Source organism: Diceros bicornis, chromosome 2 (assembly GCF_020826845.1).
Source record: "Diceros bicornis minor isolate mBicDic1 chromosome 2, mDicBic1.mat.cur, whole genome shotgun sequence".
NCBI lineage: Eukaryota > Metazoa > Chordata > Mammalia > Perissodactyla > Rhinocerotidae > Diceros > Diceros bicornis.
Window position 1 is genome coordinate 92,415,719 of NC_080741.1, and position 24,011 is coordinate 92,439,729.

A 24,011-nucleotide genomic window follows, 5' to 3' on the forward strand; every position below is an offset into this window, starting at 1 on the left:
CCCTTAAAACCCACTAGCACTATACTCGATGCAAAATAAACACTCAATAATTCTTTGTTGAATGATTACATAATCCTAGTCTCTGTCTCATATTAAATATGTCTACCTGAAAATAATTTTCCATGCTACTACTGTGTGCAAAAGAGAGATCACTGGGAAGTATCCAGAAGCTGATGATCCTATTAATGCTAGAACAGGAAGAAATGAACATTCCACTTCCCTTTTCTTAGGGAACCAGTTCTACTTAGTATCCCTCTTCTTACAAAAGAAAAAGCTGGTCAGATACAGCCTGGAGCAAGGAAAGAGAGATTAAGCATTCAAAAAGCAGTAATAACAACACCTGATATTTGCACAGCAGTTTACAATTTACAAAGCCCTTTTCCCAGAGTTCATTTCGTTTGATCCTCACACTCTGAGTTAGGGATTCTTTTTTTTTTTTTAATAATTTTATTTATTTTCCCCGCCAAAGCCCCAGTAGATAGTTGTGTGTCATAGCTGCACATCCTTCTACTCGCTGCACGTGGGACACAGCCTCAGCACGGCCGGAGAAGTGGCGCGTCGGTGCGCGCCCGGGACCGGAACCCGGGGCCGCCAGCAGCGGAGGCGCGCACTTAACCGCTAAGCCACGGGGCCGGCCCTGAGTTAGGGATTCTTTCCCCCATTTTCTAGCTGAGAAAACTGAGCCTCAGGTAAACTGGCTGGCGCTCAGCCTCCCAGTGCATCAGAGGCTGGGCAGGACTCGAATGCAGGTTTCGGACTCCAAATCCAGTGCTTTTACCGTCACAGCTCAGTGCAAAACGTGAGCAGGAAACAGGAGGTTGAGGGATGGATGGAATGAAAAGAAAAGCCCTTTCCAATAGGATAAAGAACCCGCTGTGAAAACACACAGCTGGCACCTTCTCTCCCAGCTTGTGTCAGGAGCTGCTCACACCCGAGGCGAGTCCTGTGAGTGATCCGGCGGCCGTCTCATGTGGAGATGGGTCACACTTGCCACGTGGCTGTGCTCTTTAGCGTCTGCAGATGTGCAAACGCGGAGGCCACCGGGAAGCGTTCTTTTGGAGCCTTCACAAATACTTAAGGGCAGGGTACGGCGGGAGCATAAGGGCTGGGCAGAGAATGACACTGGAATTAACCACAGCAAATAACAGCAGACGTTCACTGAAGACCTCACATCTATGAGCTCCCGTGATCAAAGATGTTCCCTGTGGCACACTTCATGGGCACACGTGTGAGCTTACGAATAAGAAGCCTGGCCCCTGGGAGGTTCAGCAGCTTCCCAGGCCCAGGGCTTCCTTGAGGAAGTGCCGTCTGAGCCGAGCTGGGAAGAGTGGCCAGGTCCACAGGGTGAGGTGAGCATGCCTCAGACCTGGGGACACAGTGGACAAAGATCCCAGGTAGGAGAAAGTGTAGTGCCTTGGGTCCAGGGCCACAGTCCGAGTGTGGCCTCTACTCAGCAAGTTGGGGGGCAGAGGAGGAGTTTAGGCACAAGAGTGAAATTTGCATTTTTAAAAAATTGGCCTCGTTTTATCACTTTTGCCACAAGATCATCACGGAAAGACTTGTCCGAAGCTTTGTCTATCAACTATATCTACATCTCCCTGGGTATAAGGACCCCAAAGCGGCCTTTGCTCTGGCTACCAGGAGTTAGGAGGGGAAGCTTTGCCTCTGAGTGGAGGGAGGGAGTTTAGGAGTGTGGAGCTGCCCCCTGGGGTGAGGCGGGGTGAACACACAGCACGTCACAGAAGATCCTAGATGCAGAAGGACGCGGTGGCTGAGGAAACCCTCTCTTGTCTCGCCTCCAATGAGTGAGCCACACAGAGGAGTACAGCCATCAACTCAAAGGAGGGCCTGCAGCATTGTCTACTTTCCTTGCAGACAAGGGGACCGAGGCACAAAGAAGTTGAAAACCCCACCTCCAGTGGTGGAACGGTAAGCCATGCCTGACTTGTATAATCAGGGGAAAGATGTGGCATGAATTAGTTAAAATGCAGGAAAATGAACACAGGTGTAACATCAGACCAGAACTTTCCCTCATCAGCTCCTTTATCTTCTGAAAGACGCAAGTCAGCGAGGCAAGCCTAGACTGTTGAGATGGGTTCCACAGGACGCCAGGGCGCCTGGCTCCCAATTTCGGCATCTTCACTGTGAAAGCATGGCCATCAGCTCTCTGGTGATGGGTCTGCAGCAGGGGCCCACAGTTTCAGTTTTCCTAACTCCTAACCCACATGCTCTCCACTGGGGGTTTCTGTACAAACAGAAATCTCTTCTCATTTCTCCTGTGCTCCTTTGGAGGTGTCAACCAGACAGTGCTTCCAGACCTTCCAAGGTGGCCACCCTCCCTCAGGCCACACAGGTGACCCTGAAGGATCTGCTCAGCCTGCCAAAGAAACCAACTCTGTTAAAAGACGAAAGAACTAATTTAGAAAAAGGGCACTGGTCGTGGCTTTGTCCCAACTCCACGACACCGACACCCCAGTAGAGAGATCCAAAGGCAATCAGCTCGTTAGCAGGCTGCTGTATTTATTCACAGCAGCCCAGCCAGTTCCTCCTTCTTGATTTTCCAGGGGATCTTTCCTGCTGTGAGTAAGGCAGCCATGGGAGGTGCACGGGGCTGAGCAGGGCCAACGTCTGGAGAGCTGGCTTTGGTTTCCCTGGGGACATCTGACAGGTGAGAGGACAGACTCTCTTTCCACCACAGTTAGGGTATCGGCCCTGCACTCCTGGCCAGCCCACAGGAGGTCAGCTAGTACCAGGAGGGGTACTCTTACAGGACGTGTGGTTCAGGCCGAGACAGACAGTCACTGTGGAGTCTCTGGCTTCCAGAACCACAGGACTGGACTGGCAGGAGCGGACATGGGAGTCACGGCTACTCAAACCCAAAGGGAGAATGACAGCCACTTGTGGATGAGCACCAGAGTGGAACACAGCGCTGTTAGGAGTAGGCAGGGGGACCTGATTAAGCCTTCACTTCTCAATTTAAAGGGAGCCACAACTCATATATGTTGCAGGAGAGAGACACTGGTACAACCACTTTGGAAAACAGTTTGGCATCTTGTAAGGTTGAAATTCCCTACTTTACAACCCAGCAGTTCCACTCCCAGGCACACCTACGACCGAGAGAAATTCCTGGTGCACACACATGCACCAGGAAAAAGGCATGAGTGTCCATGGCAGCCTGTGTCACAGCTAGAGAATGGACACACTGTAGCAAAAGGGATTATTCTACAGTAGGGAAAAATGAATAAACTGAAGCTACCTGCAGCGACATGGATGAAGCTTAGAAACAAAATATAAAGCAAGTCATAGAAGACTGTAAGTAGGCAGTTTAGCCATTTTACATAAAGCTGAAAAACAAGCAAAGCAGGGACCAGCCCCGTGGCCTAGTGGTTAAGTCTGGTGCGCTCTGCTTTGGCGGCCCGGGTTCAGTTCCAGGGCATGGACCTACACTCATTGGTGGCCATGCTGTAGCAGCGACCCACATTCAAAATGGAGAAAGACTGGCAACAGATGTTAACTCAGGGCAAATTTTCCTCAGCAAAAACAAAAAAAACAAGCAAAAGCAAACAATATATTTTTTAAAGAGCCATACCGATGTGATAAAAGCATAAAATAAAAAAGCTAGGGAATGAAACACAATTTGAAGACAGCAGTTACCTCTGGTCATTGCCCGTCTGTGGCATCTACTCATCTCATAAAGTTGGTGGGAGGGGAAATGAAATCACATAACATACCCAGCATGTCATGGGTCTTCAACCAGCGCTAACTACCACCCCCTTTTCAGAGGAGAAATTCATTAGTTATCTTGGTGTTCAGCATTCTTCCCTGTCAGAGATGCTTCTATATGTCTAACCTGTATTTCTCACTCATAAAAGGATTTCCTCGTGTTCGGCTCTCCAAAGAGACAGAGGACAGTTGGTCTGCATCCTCAGTGCAATCATGGCTTTCTTGTACTTGAAGCATTAAATTACCTTTCAGCTCAGTTTCCTTCAAACTAACAATTCCCAGGTTTAACATGTGACAGGCCTTTTTTTCCCCTTCAAAAACATTAAGTTAGATCTGCTGTGTCCTCCATAGATTATAGAAGCTCCCAGGTAGAGCTGTTACAGTTGTTTGGAGCTTGGGGTTGATAAAACAGGATGAAAACACAGAAACTCTGCCACCCAAGTTTAACTTGTGCTGAAACTGTAACAATGCTACTTTTAAAAAACAAAGGAGCTTGCAAGTGGTAAAATGAATTTCTTTAAAAAGAAGTGCAGATTCATTTCTCCAGGATGTGAGACTGTTATATTTTTAATATTTAAGGAGTGGAACTTTCTGAAAACCTTGGCGACACAAGCAACTAAAAGCAGCTGGAGTCAGGATCCCCGAGAGGTCAGGAAGGGCAGCGGGTGGGCCAGCATCTCCTCGACCACAGGGAGTCAATGGACATGACCGCAGAGCGAACGGGGCATGAGAAACGCTGCTCTGCCCTGGAGAGTTCAAACTTCCCTCCAAGGAAGGCACGGCTCCTGCATTTGTGCCCGGGCAGGGTGGCGGGGTGAGCGCCCTTACACATTCACTCCATGAACGGACGAGTGAACAAACACTGCTGCAAATTCAGACTCGCCTACAAGGTGCCGAGGTGAAAGAAGAGACTCACTGGTTGAGCACTTGCCACATGGGCGAGCCCTTGGGCCTGCCACTCCTCTTGCTTGATAACAACCACCCAAACCTGGATGGAGGAGTCACCATCCAGTTTCAAGATAGGAGACAAAAGCCAGAGAACGGTGGGAAAGACAGGACCGGGGTTAGGAGGAGGTCTGCAGTCTCAGCTCTACGTCTGAGCGACCCTGGGCAGGTGACTTCACCTCTGGAAGGCTCAACTTCCTCACGGGCAGGAAGGGGCACTCATGAAGCCCACTCCACAGGTGCTGTGAGAACTGACTGTGCGTGTGAGTGTCAGGTGGTCGGCACCGTGTGTAGCACTGGGTAAGCGCTCAGTGAACGCTCACTGCTGTTATTAGCTTATTACGGGACCAGAGCAGCCTGCATTCTTTGCACTGGAACATCTGCCAGATCCTTTTCAATTCCAGGACATCACTGACGACCTCCAGGAAACAGGGCGATCATCTACTGCTCCTTGAAACTGGCATCACTACTCACTAACACACGGCACATGGTAATATCATGTTAGTACGTGAGAATAATGTCAGAAGGGCTCGCGATTCCTGGAAGTTTGGAAATGGTGATCTAGATCTTTCCTGTCGATTCCTCAAGCAAATGCAGGAGCAAGCTATACCCCAGGATGTCTTGTTTCCTGAATCAAATGTCTACTTCATAAGGAGTTGTGTGGGGGTCCCAGCATGATGATGGTGGAGGGGTGGAGGCTGGGGGCCTGGAATGAGGCCTCAGGCATTCTACACCCACTCAGTCTTGTCAGAATAACAGACAAGGCAAAGAGAGGCCTTTGGCAGAAGCCATCTGCCAGGGCCGTGGGCGTCCTGCTAGCTTGAGCCCCGACCCCTCCCAGCCCTGCCTGGGAAGAGGTTAGAGACGGGCCATCTGGCCCTCTCTGCCTACCCTCGCCATCTGGGCACGCTGCTCCTCTCCCAGCACAGAGGGACAGAGCACGGTCCTGCAGCTACCAGCCCCGTCCCCTGGGGGAGGGAGCACTCCCAAGTAGACCGAGCAGACCGGGTGGTGGCCTGGCTTCTGCTAGCAGGGCACCGAGTCCTTCATGCCATCAGGCAGCGTGACTGAGGAAGGTGCGGCACCAAACTGCACTGTCCAGTATGGTAGCCACCAGCCACGTGGGTCAGTTAAACTTAAATTTAAATTAACTAAAATGAAAACTTCATTGCTCATTCTCACCAGCCACATTTCAAGCGTTCAACAGCCACACACGAGGGGTGGCTGCCATATTGGGCAGGGCAGATACAGAACATGTCCATCATCACAGAACATCCTACTAGCAGCGTTGAAAATGCTTTCTACTCAGGAGGTACCATGTGGACTGAAGAAAAACACCTGTATCCATTTGCCTGTGTTTTAAATAATACACCCTGCGTTCTTGCTCTGCTTATAGAAGTAACACATGTTCAAGGTAGATACTCGGGTAAAAACAGAAAGCATGGAAGCACCACTGAGTTAGATGGGTTAGGTGGGGCTCTGGAGTTAGGCCTCCTCAGATCCAGTCTGGCTCCATCATGGTGAGGCCCCAGGCAAGCTTTTCACCTTCTTTGGGCCATAGTCTCCTCACCTGCAAAGTGGGGATGACAGTAGTCCCTCCTGGGACATAGTCACTAGAACATGGCAGAAGCCGAGACACACATAGGGAGAAAGGAATTAGTGTAAGTCAAAAGGCAATAGTTGCTTTGAATGGGAAAGGAAAAGCAGAGAAGGCAGAGAGAGAGGGGAGGGAGATTCTTCAGAGAAGCCAGGATGGAGGAGCTGAGTCACCGGGGAAGTGCACTGGAAAAAAAAGAGTCCCTTGTTCCTTGGATTGTTGGTAAGATTAACTGAGATAATCTACACAAAGTGCTCCATCAGCGCTGGGCACAGAGGAAGTGGTCAGTAAATATTAGTTGTAGAAATGAAAAATTAAACAACAACAACAAAACAAACCACTCCTGCCCTTGCCAACCAGAAATAAGTATTATTAAAGTTTGGTCTCATTTCAATGGTTTGCCAACATGAGCTACATGAGCAGACCTGGGAAGACCTCTAAGACACATGGTTGAGAGAAGAAACTCAAATCGCGGAATGATGCCTACATAGCTCACCACTTAGGTTTTCAAAAACCACAAGATCATCCGTGGCCATCTCAGGCTCTTCTCAGCCAGCCAAGCTCCCCCAGAGAAGACGAAGCTGCCTGGTGTGCGTTTACTCTGCCTTTGTCAGGCACGAGGCTCATGCTGGGACACCATGACATGTGGGCAGGCGACGAAGGGGCAGAAGGTTTAGATAGAGGTGGCCACGGATGTGCCTTCCAGCAAGAACAGCCAGAGAGTGTAATTTGACTCCTTGCTCCTCAACACCCATTATCTCATGGTGGTCCTGAGGGTTATGTGCAAGGGCATGGGGTGGGGAGAAAGTCAGTCCTCCAACTGGACAAGGACTTTCTCTCTCAGGGCTGCTGCAGGAAGACGGGGAAAGCAGGTCATTTTCACCGGAACAAACATCTCCTACGTACCTGTTGTGTGTCAGGTCTTGGCTAGGTGCTGGGGACCCACAGTTGATTTTGAACTTAAAATGTATGATATATGAATATTTCCCTACGTTGTTACAGAATTTGTACTTGTGATTTATAGCGACTGCATGATATCTCATCAGGGAGATAAATCAAGACTCACTTTACTTCTAATGGCAAGCACTGAGATTGCCCTCAATCTTTGCTACTATAAATAACACTGAGATGAACATCTTTTTACAGATGTTTACAGAATTGTTAGGATAAACTTACCACAATGGGATTTCTCGATCAAAACACAGGAATATTTTTGTGAGTCTTAATTCACTGAACCAAAAATAGTTTCCAACTTAACAACTTTCATTGTCCCAAGCAAAATTTGAATTTCATCACATCCTTGTCAGCACAGGGAGTTAAGTCTCTGTTTATTATACAGGACGTGGCAAACCCACCTGCTTTCCATTATGGTGCTTGGTTTCCAGATGAAAACCCAATAGAAAGCTATTGTTTTGGTCTGAAGAACATGTAGCTCAAGTCCTATGTTTTTCTCTCCTTTTTGTAAGGTAACGCCTTTCTCCACCTTTGGTAGAGAGAGAGCCATAGAATGTACACATGCGACCCAAACAATGGGTCATAAAGCAGTCCAGGCTTTGGGCTGACTGATTTGGAAATCCTGATCGCAGGCAGAAGCTGTGTGACTGCTTGAGCCATGTCAAATGCACCCAAAAGGGATGTGACAGAAAACTCACTGAGTGGCCGCATCAGACCGCGGTCTCCCGGTTCCAGCAGACTTCTCTGTGATTGTTTTGTATTTTCTGATTCCAGCCTTTAACCTCCATGCTTTATTGGAATGAGGATGCCAGCATCCCCATATTTCCTTCCTGCTTTTAGGCTACAACGTGATTATGCTATTTAAAATTTAGATATCACAGTTTCAAACTCTGTTTTCTAACAAAGGTCTGGTTTGTTTTCTGTGCTTCTGTGACAACCAATAGCAGAAATCCCATTAGCAAGGGCATTCTATACCAAAGTGTAAGGACATTAGACTAATAACAAATTAAAAGTAAGGGAATTGCATCCTTAAGATAAAAGGTCATTTGTCCACTTGCTGCCACCAAAAAAATATGTTGGGCCATCAGCCGACATATTCCACTAACGCTAAAAATGTCCTTGTTAGGTTCCAAGAGCAGAGAGTGTGGGAAGAAAGGGAGACTCACAGTCCCAGGCCGAAGGCACTACAGCAGCGATTTGATCCAGGTTAGACGAGGACGGCGTGCTACCACGTGGGCAAGGAATATCGGATGATGAGGGAGGCTCTGCTTCTGTCTCTCTCTTTTAAAAAAACATGCATATGGCAAAAAGTCCAAGATCACAGCTTGTTGGCCTGGAAAACAGTTTGTTTCCCTCAACAAAAGCCATTTCCCCCTCTTCTGTTTGCTGATGGTCCAAACCTCCATCCGTGGACACTGGAACAACACGTTTTCGTCTCCCCAGCTACCGCTGCACTCGGGTACCTCCGGCCGCAGGAACGTGTCTCCCTTCGTAGCTCTCCGCAGCACCCGAGCAGGAGCCCAGTTTTACAAAGGACGTAAAGACAGAAATTAATTTCTTTACTAATTGACAACAGATTGAAAAAGGTATAAAGATGCCAGAAACCAGCATATGGGCTATGGAAACACATTTAGGCTCAGATTTTTTTTTTTAAAGCTGTTACAACATGCTTTATAATGTAACCAGCTAAAAGGCTGTTAACGGTGCGGCGTTTTAGAAATAATGCATGCTCAGGATTTCATATTTAGAGGGTTTATTTGAAAACATCCCACTCTCCACCGTATAAATAAAAGGAAACAGCATGACAGAAAGTGTCATAACTATGGTTCTTGGCATCTCACAAGATGATCTTCCTTTTGTATCCCGCTGCAGGATGATGATCTGGTTTTGGAGGACGGAGTAGGGCTGGTGCCCGCTGCAGGATTATCGATCATGTTCCCACGTGTCATGGCTGTGGGGCCATTCTGTCTCATGAACTGGTCGGGGTTGGGGTGATTCTGAGTTATCCAGAAACATCCAGAAATGCCAGACCTTTCACACAGATCTTTCCAATAAAAGTTGAATATACAGAAAGTGCCTCTGGCTTATAAACAGGCAACAGCTGTGGGGTGGGGAGAGGCGTTCACTACCAGAAACTTCCAGGAAGCAAGGAAATCAAGGAATAAAAAGTCTGTAACAAAAATAACAGGATGCTCTGCAAATTCCAAATAAGGTCTGAGGCAAATTACAGAACTCCACGAGATCAGCAAGCCTCAGGGTTTGAAACTTCAGAAAAATATTTAATATAAAAAAAATCCTCATGTACTTAGAACCAAATAAAGGGGAAACGTCACACAGATCGGCAACAACATGCAAAATTAGGCAAATTCCTGACCTGACCCGGATTTTACAGAATACTTCATTTTTAAACTACTTTCTCCTGTCCTTTAGATTATCTTCATTTTTGTTAGAAAATAGGCTCCATTTGGACATGTATTTGCCTCCACACCACAAACCCACTCACTGGCAGAGTTTCTGGAAGACGGAACATGGGCTTTGGCATCAGGTCTGGGTTCAAATCCTGCCTGCTGCTTTTTAGCTGTGTGACCTGGGCCAGCTCCCTCCCTGCTATGATCCTGGTTCTCCCATCAGTTAAAATCGCCATCGGGACAACTGCATTTAGCTCGCATGCTGCTGAAAGGATTGAATGAGACAGCAGGTGAAGGCAGCTGTCACACAGTCTATGCCCCGCAAATGATCCTCTTCCTTCTTCCGCCCTTGGCGTTTCCTTCCCGCGGGCAGTACTCCAGGAAGGGAAAGCCTGTTTTAGGACGCTGGAGTGCGTGGCAAAGTGTCTGTTCACCCTCCTTTCCCTGTCAGGCCAACAAGGCTCTGCAGTGGCTGCGCCCAGAGCAAGTGCCCCCTTCCCGACTGTCGTCACGAGCTGTCCCTGTGGTGGGGCAGATGGCCCTGGAGGATGGGAGGAGAAGGCTGACCCCACCAACCCCTACCAGACCAGCAGGGAAATGTCCTATTTCTGCCCACTGTGTTAACAAAAGTGATTTTGACTTTTCTGAAGCAAACGAAAGAACCGAGTTTGGATGGAATGGAGACCCAGCAGCCAGGAGGCTGGGAGAGGGGTGGCCCGATGGAAACAAGGGGGGAGGAAGTGAAAGAGACAGTCCCGCCAGCAGCTTGGAGGACAGCGGGGTCTCTCAGGGCTGCAGAAATGGAGCAGAGCCGGCTGAGACGGGAAAGCAAGTTGTCTCAACTCTCCGTCAGGGAAAAAAGCAAAACAAGAAAGCACAGCCGCTTCCATCGAGTTTTCTAACATGGCGGCTGCACACATGGCTGTTCCTACATTTCTCCAAGTCTCTCCAAGCCACTCACATCCCTGTGCAGTCGGTGCCACCTCCTTCCACTCGTGAAACTCTCCTCTCTCCTGGCCCCTCTCCCGGCCCCTCCATCATCCATCCTGCCCTCCCTTTTCTCTCTTCCTGCCCTGGGGGCCCCACCACACTGAGCACCTGAGCTGCCCCGAGGGATGCCCGGGCTGTTTTCCTGTCTTGTTTGGCTTCCAGGTCCCATCCCCATGTTTTCCACCTGCTTAAAACTAGTCCCTTCATGTGCCCTCCCAGCCTGGCCCTGGCACTGCTGTGTTCCTTATCTTTGCTGGTGGTGGAACCACAGGATCGTTCTCCACTCTTCCTTTGCCCTCCTGCCCCCACGCTCTGCAGCCCGGTAGTCTCCACAAAACCCCCCGTCTGGGGGCCTGGGGAGGACATGCTCCTGCCCCTCTCTCCTCTCTCCTCATTTTCCACAGGGAAGGGGGTCTACTAATCTGCTTGGCCCTATCCTAGGCAGTGGGATCACCGTGTGTTAGAAAGTTCTCTCTCTCATGCTGTCTGTCCCGCCTACTCAGTAGGAACAGGAAGCTCCTTGGGCACGTCTTCAGCTCCTGCCCTTCGATGGCCTGGGGCTTGGAGGAAGGAACAGAACCCAAGGCCACCGTCCCAGGCCTCTGCCCTCTGTCCTCCCCGGGCACCAGGCGCCACACGCTGAGCAGCCACACTCGCACATCCCTGGGCCTTGCACAGGCTCTTGCTCCATCAGGAACGCTTTCCTCACTGCTTGTGGAGATCTGCTCATCTTGTCTCTCCCCCAGGAGGCCTCCCCTAACTTCTCCCCGCACACCCGGGGCCCCCAACTCTAGGGCTGGCACACACAGTGTAATCACACTCTACGCTGTAGAACACACTCCCGAGACCATGTGCTCCTCGGGCTGGATGCCTTATCTTTCTATCTCCAGCATCTAGAAAGTGCCAGGCCTACAGCAAATTCTCGAGAATGAGCAAACCAACGAGAACCAGAGGTTGTGGTTTATTGGGTCACAAACAAGAGGTTCGCTCCAGGTCAACCAATAGGCTCACCGGGAATTGACTGCAGGGTCTCAGGTCCAGCCAGCCCCGACTGGGGAGAGTCACAGAGTTTCCATCAAGTGGCTGTCCAAACACTTTGAAATAAGATCTCAGGATCCCTCAGGATGCGGGCTTCTGCCGGCACACCTACCTGAGCTCCTCAAAGACTGTCGGGAAGGAACTACTTAGAAACCGTGGTTGGAGCTGGAACCGCGTTCCGCACCCGTGGGACGGCACACAGACTCCCGAGCTTTCACCAGCAAGTGGCAGTCACAGCACAGGAAGGGAGGCCCCCCCACAGGAGCAGGGTTCGGCTGCAGCCCTGGCACTCTGGGACCTGACATCGAAAACCGGCCAGACGGGACCAGATGCTCTCTCTTCTCGAGTCCACTTAGGATTTCACGAGGGAAGGGGCCCCAGAGGTGTTACATAGAGTAAAAAGTAATTAGCAAGAAGGTTCAGAGTTTTCTGCGAAATGACAAGTGTTAAAAGCAATTGTAAACGGGGCCGGCCCAGTGGTGCAAGCGGTTAAGTGCACGCGCTCCGCTGCGGCGGCCCAGGGTTCGCCGGCCCAGACCCCGGGCGCGCATCCACGCACCGCTTGTCAAGCCATGCTGTGGCGGCGTCCCATATAAAGTGGAGGAGGGTGGGTACGGATGTTAGCCCAGGGCCAGTCTTCCTCAGCAAAAAGAGGAGGATTGGCAGATGCTAGCTCAGGGCCGATCTTCCTCACACACACACACACACAAAAGCAATTGTAAACAAATATCAAACAACTTTTGACAATACTTTGTGGATTCCACCAGTACAGTATACGGAGGGTGATTTTAGGTTTTTCCATAAAAGCATGTCCACCTACCATGGCCAGAGAGGGTTTCCCTCTATACCAAAGAAGAGGCAACTGGCACTCAAAGTAACATCCGAGCTAAATCCGAGTTCTTCTGAATTCAGGGCTGTACGTCACACTCTGTCGACATTGTTCCTTCCTCGATAACTCCTGGCCACAGCACCCAGAGCCTTCCACGCCTCACCCGATTCATTTCCTATCACGGTGCTAGGGGCTGCGTTGTGTTCCCCCAAGTTCATATGTTGAAGCTCTAACCTCCAGTACCTCAGAATGTCACTGTATTTGAAGACAGGCCTTTCAAGAGGTAGTTAAGTTAAAACGAGGTCATATGGGTGGGTCCTAGTCCAATAGGGCTAGTGTCCTTATAAGAAGAGGAGATCAGGACACAGACACACACACAGTGAGGACCCTGTGAGGACACAGGGAGAAGACGGCATCTACAAGCAAAGGAGAGAGGCCTCAGAGGGAACCAGCCCTGCCGACACCTTGATCTCCGACTCCCAGACTGCACAGCTGTGAGGAACACGTCTGCTGTGTAAGCCGCCCCTGTGGTCTCTGCCACAGCGGCCAGAACAGACTGATGCGCGCGGCGTCCTTTCCTTTACGCTCCAACCGCAAGAGGTCTGCGGTTCTCTCCATCCATCTCACTGTTCTGGGACTCTGTTCTTTTGCAAATGCAGTTCTCTTTGCTTGGAAGGCACCCTCCTCTGCCCACCTCACAAATTTCTACTCACCCATCAAATTGCTCTGTAGACGTCACCTCCTCCACGCAGCTTGCCTCACCCTCTGCCCCCTCCGCAGGGAGCTGCTCCCTCATCTCTATGTCTACAGCCCCCATTATGCTTTGCAGCCTGCAAACGGCAATTTGTTGAGATGCCTGTTATCTGGTGTCAAGTCTGAGCCCCCGACACCAGGCTCACGACCACTCCCTAATTGAACAGGACCAAAGCAAACGTTTCAAAGAGCTCTCCTGCTATGATGCCTTCAGAATGCATCGATTCAGATAATGCCCATTGTAAAAAGAACAGCGCAGGGTGGCCTCCTACAGTCCTTTCTCTCCGGCCCTCCTTCATTTCAAAGTCCACTCCCTTTTTATTCATCGGGATGTTTACTGAGCACTTGCTGTGTGCTGGGGGGAGGGGTCCAGCAGTCAGCAGTGGACAAGACCTGCAAAGAGCACCCCCACGCCCCCCCCCCCTTCCAGACCTTTGTCACTCCAGCAGAATCAGAGCAGGTCTGCAGAAAACAGAGCAAGGCGGTGAACAGGGAGTTCACGTGTGTGTGTGTGTGCGTCTGTGTATGTGGGGGGCTGAAGTTTCAGAGAAGGCTTCATGAGAAGGTGATGTCTCAGTAAGGATGAGAAGCAGGTGACAGAGGAAGCCATTCAGACACCTGGGGACACATGTTCCCATGGCAGAGGGAACAGCAAGTGTGGCGGCTCCACACGGGTGCCCGGTGGGTGCGGAGCAGAGAGGAGGCCAGTGATCTGGAGCCTGGGGGTCGGGAGGGGACAGGGCCAGATCATGCAGGGGCAGGAGGGACTCCTCGTGGGGAATAGACTGTGGGGCAAGGGTTGGGGTGGGGACTGAGGCTCCCTGCTGAGGAGCCACCACCCTGTCCAGTTGGCTTCCTGGTGGAATTCAGGGCCCTTTTTACCTCTGGGTTTGCTGTAGAAAAGGCATCTGAGTGACAAGGAGGCCACATAAGGCGGTCGGGACAATGGGCTAGGAATCAAGAGTCCCCATTTTGCCCCCCACCCGCTGGGTGGCCCTGAGCAAGACACTTGCCCTCTCTGGGCCTTCACTTCTTCAACTGTGCAGTTAAGTAGATGGTCTCCATATCAGATCCCACCAAGCGTCAAAGTGCTGTGCTTTCATTTTCCAATTTCAGAAGCAATTTCAAAAAAAGTGGAGGGGAGTACAAAAAATGAGAAAGACAGCACCAGGTGAAGGAAACAGAGACGCCCCAAACAGCAAGAGGAGGCTGGAGCCAGGTGACTCATGAGGGGACATCTGTGGATTCTGCTGGCAAAGCCACTGGTGTCAGTCGTTTACACACACACACAGACACACACACGACAGACACATGCACACACACATAGAGACACACAGACACACACGTACACACACATGGACAGATACACACACACAGCTGAAAGGCTACACCACAAAACAGGTACTGGTTGTCTTTCGGTAATGGGATTAAGGTTATTTTAATTTTTTTATCCTTTTTTTGTATTTTCCAAAATTTCCATAATGAATTGGTATTTTGTCATAAGCGGAAAAAAATAAAGGTTGTTTTATTTTTTTTAATCACATATGTACAGATACATAAAGCACGAAAATAAAATCACCCAGCTCTGCAATCAGCCTACAAATCATCTGCTCTTGAGAATGACTGCAATTGGAGTCAGGGCATTCATACATTAAACCAAGGTGCCAGGGACGCGGCCAGGTGCTGAGAACACGAAAATAAACGAGCTGAGTGTGGAGTGGGCGGGAACAATGACAATCTGTGTGAAGAGCCCTTTAATAGGGCAATGATGCTTCGGCTAGCCTGGATCAGAGCCATCAAGAAAATTCCCTAACCACCGCCATGACACCCTGGGATAGGAAAAAGCAATTATCAGAAATAGCTCCAAGAAACACTTTTCATTCTTTTCTGCCATCTTTGCCTTCTTGGAAACACCTGGAAGCTTATCTTGATCACTTGGTCAGCTGACTGCAAAATGGCTGCAGTCCTTCCCCCTCTCATGAGCCCCCGCTGCTCCTCCCGCCAGGCCCGAAGCCACGCTCGGGGCTCTCTCTCACTGAAGCCAGGTAGCAAAGGTGACATTTGGCCAGGTCTGAGCCTAGGCTTGAAAGATCTCGCAGCTTCTGGAAACCCTGCTAAACCTGCTAGATGACAGAGACCAGCCCAGTCACCTCCACAACCTCCGTCACCCCAGCCAACTGCCAGCTGATCCCCAGACCGGGGCTGCCTTGCCAACCTGCAGCTGAGCCCTGACTAACTCACTGGCTCGCAGGATTGTGAGCCACCTAAACAGCTGTTGTCTTAAGTCACTCTGTTTGGGGTGGTTTGTTACACAGCTAACATAGCTGATTAACTGATTACTGTCACAAATGTCCCTGGGTGAGAAAACCTTGGCTCAACTTAAACTGGCCCTCAGAGAATTGTTTCAGACCAGAAGGCTCTGGCCGAGAGAATCCTTCTCCTGTGATGGACATCTGGGGTCTCCCAGTACACAGGGGGGCCTTTCAGAGATCAAGCACTATGGCAGGGGAAGAGCCACAAATCATAACTTGGTCAACAAGCACTGCATCTATTGATTTTAAAATTGCATTTATTTTAAATTACAAAAAACATGACTGTAATCTCCGATTTGCCAAGCCTATCACTTTGGCGTGTCTTCTTCTAGAACTTTTTCTACACATTCACTCATATGTCTGCACTTCCCTACAATTTTGGTTATGATCTTTTTCTTTCCATAAACAGTACTCTATTTTTTCCCTTCATGATATGTCTTGGAGATCTTTCCAGAGCTGCAATCAGCTCTCGTTCCTTCTTTTTAACCACAAGGTATGAGTGGGCCCTCCCCAGTCTGTGTAACTGCTCTCTGCTGGGGGCACGTGGGCTGCTCCTGACTTGTCACTAGAACAAAGTTGTTCTCTCTGTGCACACCTGCCAGGTCCCTCAAGGGTGGAAACCAAAATGTGGAATCACTGGTCAAATGAGCATTTTAAAGGGAAGACAGTGGCAGATGGAGACTTTCCAAAATCCATGGACCAATGAACCAACCCTTTCTGAAAAACCAGCCAAGCATCCCCTGCCCTGCTCTTTCTGGTTTCTGTCACCCCCTCCTCTCCCGGGCTCCCTCCCTTTCCTCTCCTCCCACAGCCTTCAGTGTACAGATCATGGGACTCTCCTCAAACACAGTTTTCTCTTTCCAGCCTTAATCTAAAAAGCATGTGCACTGAAGTTGCTGTAATTGTCTAAGAGGGGAAAACACTGCCCTCCATTTACTCACCCTGTGCCCTTGATTGATTTGTTTTCTTAGTCAATGGTCTTGCATAAAAAAGAAAGATTTTCTCCCGTTGCATTATAAAATAAACACTCGATTCTTATGGGAAGAAGACTATCAAAGGAATCACTATGAAAATGGGAGACACAATACTCACAGGAGTAAGTAGAAAAGAAACACGAAAAGAAAAGAAGAAGAGAGGTAACAGAGCAGTGAGGAGGTGCAGAGCATCCTGGCCCTGGTCTCCAGGAGCCTGTCCCACAACAGCTCCTGCTGCCAAGGGAGGCGGCAAGGAATCAGGAAGGTGAGGGCTGCGGGCCATGCGGGCGGAGCCCCGCCCACACCTGGAGCTGATGATGCTAAAGGTCATGTACCTCTGCCCTGGTGACATTCTCGGGGTTAGGTGTGAGGCTATTTGCCCCCACATAAAATGGCCCTAGACCACGGGTTTTCCAGGTTGGCAGGGCTCTTTGTTCCCCGCAGTCACATTCCACTGATTCTCCCAGCGTCAGCTACGGGGCTGGGTGCGTCTGCAGCGCTGCTTCACTGAATCAGCGCCAGACATTTCTGGGCCTGAATTTTGCCTCTGCCATCGGACACCTGTGCGCAAATGCTGTAACCTCTTTGACCATCACTTTCCTCGTTGAAAGTGGCAACAATAATGAGAGCAGCATAGAGTCTGCGAAGATGGAAGTTCCTTCTCCAAATAAGAGGAGCCTCAGAAGCAGCCCGAGGACTTCATCAAGGCCACAGGTTACAAGATGGCAAAGGCACCTGGTCTACAGGGACACGCGGGGCTCACCACCCCCAGCAGGGGCCCCTGACACCTTGTCCGTGGTGCTGGGTCTCCATTTCCACCCCTGCTGCATCTCGGCCTCTGACTTGCCATGCTAAGGTGGACCAGCCTGGACTGGCCGGTATCTCATGAGCCCTGTCTTCCCTTGGGTGGCACTTCTTGCCACTGGCTGCATCACAGCCTTCATGAATCTGGGCACCCCAGCACTCCTCAGCTACCGTCCTTGTTTCTGCAGGCCCCACTTCCACGTGCACGTGGTTCTGTTGGGTCACTTCTGGCCACTGGCTGTTGCAGCGCGTGGGGGCCGACGGTGCACCGTGGAGAGCAGACCACACTCTCCCGCCTACCCAGGCCCTGGTGTCACTCTGCTTTTCTGAGCTTCCTTCTCCTGCGCGAGCTTCCTTCTGTGAACTCAGCCCACAGCCTGCGAGAGGCCCCCAGGCTGACCTCTGATCCCATGACCGGCAGGCTCGGCCGCCCACATTCCCACCACTTCACTCCAGCTCCCCAGACCCCCATGAAAGAAGGAGGTTCCTAGACTGAGCAAGAAAAGGAGGTTCCTAGACTGGCTGGCTCTGCTCCGACCACCTTAGGCTCTTAGTCCTAGTAGGTGCCTAGCAGGCCACCCTGCAGGCCAGGAAGCAAGGGTCCTGGAGGCCCGGGAGGGGGAGGCATGGCCTTCTCTGAGGGCCGGAGCACAGGCCTCGCCTTGGCTTAGGAGGCGAGGGAAGGCTGTGCTTTGTCGCCCAGCCTCCCTGCAGAGGCTCCCAGCCGCCTCCTCATGCCCCCTCCCACTCAGCAGCCGAGGAAACCAACCACGGGGAGAAGGGATTGTCAAAATGAAAGGGGGGTTTTGGGTAGGCATCCTGTAAGATGCATTTTTACATGTGTGTACTCACATTGGCATACCCCACGCCCTTTAGACGATAACATTCCCTCCACTGTGTGCATTCTGTTTTAAAAACTCACGTTGAGCCCAAGTGAAGGGATTGTGTAGGAGGAATGCAATGACTGACAAGCTGGTGGGGTGTTTGTGTTGGTTTTTATGAGTATTTTTTGGCATCCTCAGACTTTTGGGCAACGGCACTTGGCTTGGGTCGTCACCCAGCTGTGGCTTCTGGGAGGGGCTGTGCTAGAGACAGGGCCCCGACAGCAGGGCTGCCCTTCCGGCCTGCACGGCCTCATCTGCATGCCGATGCCCCAGACATTGCTCAACCTCACAAGGAAAAGCAGAACAAAAACCTTAATTCAAACAATTTCACTTCTCATGAGCCACTGTGACCTGGGAACAAGGGAAAAACCAAAGTTAAAACTGTGTTCACGTTAGCTATACCCTGCTCTTTGTGAAAGAGGGAAGAGGTTATTTAAAAAACTTTAAAAGGTTTAAGTGTTTGCTCTCAACTGTGTAAAGGATAAGGTGCCTCTCCCACACAGCCCATCTTCCTGTGTCTCAGCCCCCTTCCCACCACCCCCCATGACGGTCTCCCCACATGGGACTAACACTGAATGCCAGGTGTACATCAAAGGATATTTAATGACAAGTGCAAACAGAAGCCTGCTTCTGAATGCGTGTGGGTGGGGAGGGCAGCCACCAGACGGCAGTGTGACTTGGTGCAGCTGGACACTGGTGGATTTGAATGGACATGTGTCACTGGTGCTCTGAACCCAGAGCAAGGGGGATCCACTGTGGGCCCCAGAGAAGGCATCAAACCTTCTGTGCCCCCAAACCTCTCCCATAGGAGTCAGAGTCACCCAATCTCCATCCCAGGGTACCACGTTCACAATTTTGTCCTGGCCACACGCTGACTCTATTCCTATTTACCTAATGTATTTCTTTATTACATGTATTCATTTTTTCATATCAATGTCTTTATCAAAGACACTTTCTATCATTACTGTTAAAGGAAAACCAGAGTCACTTCCCATAGACAGAGAGTAGCTAGCAGAGATTGCTATTTGCTCATCCAATATCCATTCTCTCCCTTCTTCTTAGAAACTTGAACCTGATTTATTCAGATTGGCAATGTTCCCAGCTAATGTACTCTCTCTCCCAGCCTCCCTGGCAATCAGGTGTGGCCATGTGACTAAGTTCTAGTCATTAAGATATAAGAGGAAGTTGTTAGATGGAACTTCCAGAAAGGCTTCCTCATAAAAAGATAGGTGTCATTTCTGATGTCTGAAATATAAATGTGAAATGATGGCTGGAACTCTAGCAGCCCTCTCAGACTAAGAGGGAAACTTGAAGCTGGACGCTCTAAGGGTGGCAGAGCAGACAGAAGAAAGCTAGTTTCTTGCTAATACAACCGAGCCATCATCCCAGGGTATATTACGTACGTCTTTTCATTCTGACATTTTGACATCTGGGGCCTTACTGACCCTGGGGAAACTGCCCCCCCAGGGTTAGCCAATTCCTAGAGAAACCAAACAACTGGCCTTGGAGGGCACCTTTCATAAGCAAGCTAACCAATCCAGAGCCCACGTGCTCCCCATCTTCTCTGTCAGGCTCTCACACTCCAGGCCAATAGCCCCCGGCCCTAACCACCCTAGGGTCAGGTACCAACAACTAGGAACAGTCCCTATGCCCCAGAGTCTGCTGAAATTATCCAAAGTAGCCAATCCTAAACCTGCTTACCCTGCCTCACCCATCCTTCCCACGGAGACCACCACAAAGGCTCCTGTCCACAGTCCCTCTGCCTCCTGAACGCCCCTGGCGGTGTGGCCGTGTGGTCCTGCATGGTGGGGTGTACTATCTTTTCAGTGGCAGGCATCTCCTGATCTGTTGGCCTCACCATACCTGAGTAATAATAAAACCTACATTTTAAAACACAGGCCCAGAATATCTCCAGACTTCTTTTCGGGGAGAGAGAAGTTAACTTTTTCTTGTTTAATCTACGGCTATGACCAATCTCTGTTCCAGCAGCCAAACTTAATTCCTAACTGATATAGATATCACAAAATAAATACATATCTTCTAACACAAAAAGTGATTCCTATGTACTATTTAGAATCACCTTGGGTCCCACCCTTGATGGCCGAGGCCTAGGTCAGTGGCAGGATGGGCCTTAGGTCTTTTCCAGGGTGATCTCCTCCACCCATGCTCTTTGCCACATGTCACTGTGGGCCCTTCCGCCAGGTGAGGAACATATGTCCCCAAACTGTGAATGCTGGGCTTGGCCATGTGACTTGCTCTTGCCAGTGGAATATGGGCAGAAGTGATGATGGGGCAGTCTGAGCCTAGATTTAAAAAGCATCACAAGATTCTACCTTCGTCTTGTGCTTCTGACGTCACCCAGGAAAGAACATGACTCAGCTACTCACTGGCCCAAGGAGGATGAGAGACACGAGGAGAGGACTGGACCCAGTCTGAGGCTTAGAACTAAGCCCAGCCCAGCCCAGCCTGAATCAGCTGACCTGCAGATACACGAGAAAAACAAAGGGAGTGTTGTCTTAAGCTAATGAGTTTTGGGGGATGTTGTTATGCAGCATGATTGTGGCAACTGCTGACTGATGCAGTCAGAAAAGAGCAATCTACAAATATTTATTGATTTCCTACTGTTTGTTAGAAACTGTACTAGGCATATCCCAATGCGTATATAAATACATATATAAAATATGTAATACATAATGCACAATACACACACACACAAAATTAGTGACATGGTTCCAAGCCTCAAGGATTTTATGTCTTAGCTTTGGAACTCTCCACTTTCAAAGACCATCGAGCTTGGCTCGATGCCCAGTTGCAAGCTCCAGCAGGAACTGTATCATCGGTCCCCAGATGAATTGACTCCACCACAGAAAGAAACTCTTCACTGAACTCCCTAAAAGACAGAGCCTCTGCGGAGCCTTGGGGACAACTAAGGAAGGTGTGACAGTATCGTAAAGCTGGGGGGACCTGCTAATGAGAGAGCGCTCCTTGATGCCCATCGGGGTGGCTCTGACCCCAAGCCCACCCTGTGCAGCTGCCTTCCACCACGTCTCACTGACTGCTGGGAGTGGAGCGCTGATCACCTGCATGGGTGAAGTGGGAAGGATGCACATTTGGCTTACCATCGTGGAGCGCCTGCCGTACGTGCAGGCAGTTTTGGTATACGATATCCCATCAAATCTGTGTGACAGCCGCATGAGGGCCTTTATTTCTAGTTTACGGATGAGAAAACCGAGGTTCACTGTGCCCTACACGGCCTGCTCCCTGTCACGTCTGTCTCATCTGCCACTCTCTTGTCTCTCCCTGCACCTCGCCTCCTGGTGTCCTGACTGCTCCGCTCCTGAGCCAGGCGCCCTCCAACTTAGGACCTTTGCACTGGCTGTTCCTTCTCCCCCCATTTACTGCCTGGCTCCCCCTCCTCCAGGTCTTGGCTCCTTTGCCACTTTCTCAGAGGCTATTTAGAATGGCACCCGCCCCCACTGCCCTGCCCTCCCCTCCCCCCATTTTATTTTCCTCCATGACACTTATTTCCAACTTCTGTTCTCTGAAGTCATTCATTCCTGCTCACGGTCTGACCAGGGCATGGATTTCTGTCTGCCTCGTTCACAGCTGTACTTCCTGTGCTTACGACCAGGCCCCGCCCATGGCAGATGCTCGAGAGACTAGAGAGCAAACGAAGGAAGGAAGGGAGGAAGGAAGGACTGAGGGAGGCTCAGAGATGTGAAGGAAATGCAAAATGTCAATAGGAAGAAGCTTTCTGAGCAAGCTGAAGCCAGATCTGCCCTGCCCTCACACGGCCCAGGCCACCTCATGGAAGTAACCGGTGGCCGCACAGCTCTGCGGCCTGCTCCACTGTTGGCTCTGAAAGACCAAGGCTCAACGTCTTAACACTTCTGTTGTGTGGAGGGAGGAGAACAGGGAGTCACTTACAATTTTCTTTTCTCTCTTGCTCTCTCTTTTTAAAGAAAAAGGCCTTTAAAAATTAGATATATTTCATAGGAAAGCCAGTCGATTTATCATGTCAATGAGAAGCTATTGCTAAAGGGAAAATGTCATTGTTGAAGATGTGCAGAAATGCACTAGCTGTAAGTTGTAAACGGTATCCTTGCAGGTGAGGACGATCCAGGAGGTTCCCGACAGCTAGTTCAAACAGTCCCCTTGGTTATAACCAGCTCCCCTATTCTGCGACTGCAGCCGCTGGAACGCACGGGGTCAGGCGGGTCTGCAACTGCCGCTCTGCCACTGGGTGACTGGCCAATGTTTCGAACCTTTCCAACCTGTCCTCACCCCTCTCTGTGTCCCTGTGCCACACATGGATGTGGGACAAAGCTCTCAGCGTGGTGCCTGGCACACAGTAGGTGTTCAGTGAAGGTCAGTTCACCTCCCTTTTGGGTGTCTGTGTCCACCTGCAATTGTTTAGAAATCTTAGCCACAGGCGTGTTCTCATTTCTCACTGCACCTTCTGCTTGGACAGGCTTTAGTTTACAGACATGGTGCCATTTTATCGAGATACTTGGAGTCATTCCGGGAGCCTGATGACCTCAGGGACTGTTGGTTCGTGGGCCAGCTGGGAGGAAGGAGAGGCCTGACCTGCCTCAGATCAGCCTGGCCCCGCCTCCCTCACTCCACCCAGGGGCCTTGGAATCTGTCCCTTTGGCCTTCAGATGAAGTACCGCAGACGATTCTTCTCCTTTTTCGGTAAAAGAGAAAGTTTCCACTGAACAAACTCTCTAAGCGACTTTTCCAATCTGGTCACATCTGCACAATAACCGGGGAAAGAAAGAATTATCCTTGTGGTGCCTGAGCGACCCAGCCCTCGTCCTCGACTCTGGGGAGAGAGACAGCTGGCCCCTGCCTCTTAGGCTGACAGTCTGGCTGGCAGGACCTGCCTGGCCGGCTTGGTTTTCTGCGTTGAAGAAAGGAAGCTAGTGGCACGGTGGAGAGGGCTGTCCCACGTGAGTGCAGCCTTTCACATGAATGCAGAGAGAAGGAAAGGGATAGAATCATAAGGGCAAAGGAGCCAACATTTATTGTGCGCAGACATTGTGCTGGGTTCTGTCATTTAAGGTTTTCAGGGGAAGCCTCAGGCCACCACACAGGTGGGAAAACTGAGGCTCAGAGAGGTAAACTGACTAGTCCCAACCACACAGCCAGAAACAGTGGGACTGGCCCTGCGCTCGAGTCCCTCTGCCTCCATCCAGGAGAGTCACATAAGAAAATGTCCTGGGCTGAGCTCAAGCTGAAGACAGGGAGCAGACCCCTGTGTGTTGCTCACAGAATGTAGTTAGTGCGGGGCACGCAGTGCTGTCTCTGCCAGGGTGGGAGCTGAGGAAGTGGGGTGAAAGGATCATGTTTCCACTCCTGGATTTGACCACTGACACTGTGTCCATCCCTCGGCTGGGCTTGGGTGCCACCTTAGGGAGTCAGAGCATCTCTGTGCAGAGACTTGGCAGAAGGCGCATGGTGGGGAGCTGGCACTGCACCCCCAACAGACTGCATGTCACAAGCTCTTCCTGGAGCCACCCGGACACTTCTGTCGGATGGTGCAGAAACCCCAGGGCCACTTGCTGGGGGACTGCACTCCAAGCCAGCTCCTCAGAGGCACAGCACCAAGAGAGGCATCGCTGGTCGGACAGAGGCTGCAGCCCCCCAACCCCACTGCAGTTTTCTAAAAGTTAAAATCCTAGCAAGGTGAAAGAGTGGGGGATTTGAATCCACCTTTACCACTCGATGGCTGCGTAACCTTGGGCAAATTACTCTACACCTCTGAGCTTGTTTCCTTAATGGGCACATTGCCTGCCTC

General features: G+C 50.5%; 1 protein-coding gene across 1 annotated transcript in view; it reads right to left on the reverse strand.

Moving 5' to 3' along the window:
* The window catches only part of MGLL (monoglyceride lipase), a 113,268-nt gene that overhangs the window by 36,307 nt on the left and 52,950 nt on the right, over positions 1 to 24,011 (reverse strand). The window lies entirely within an intron of this gene.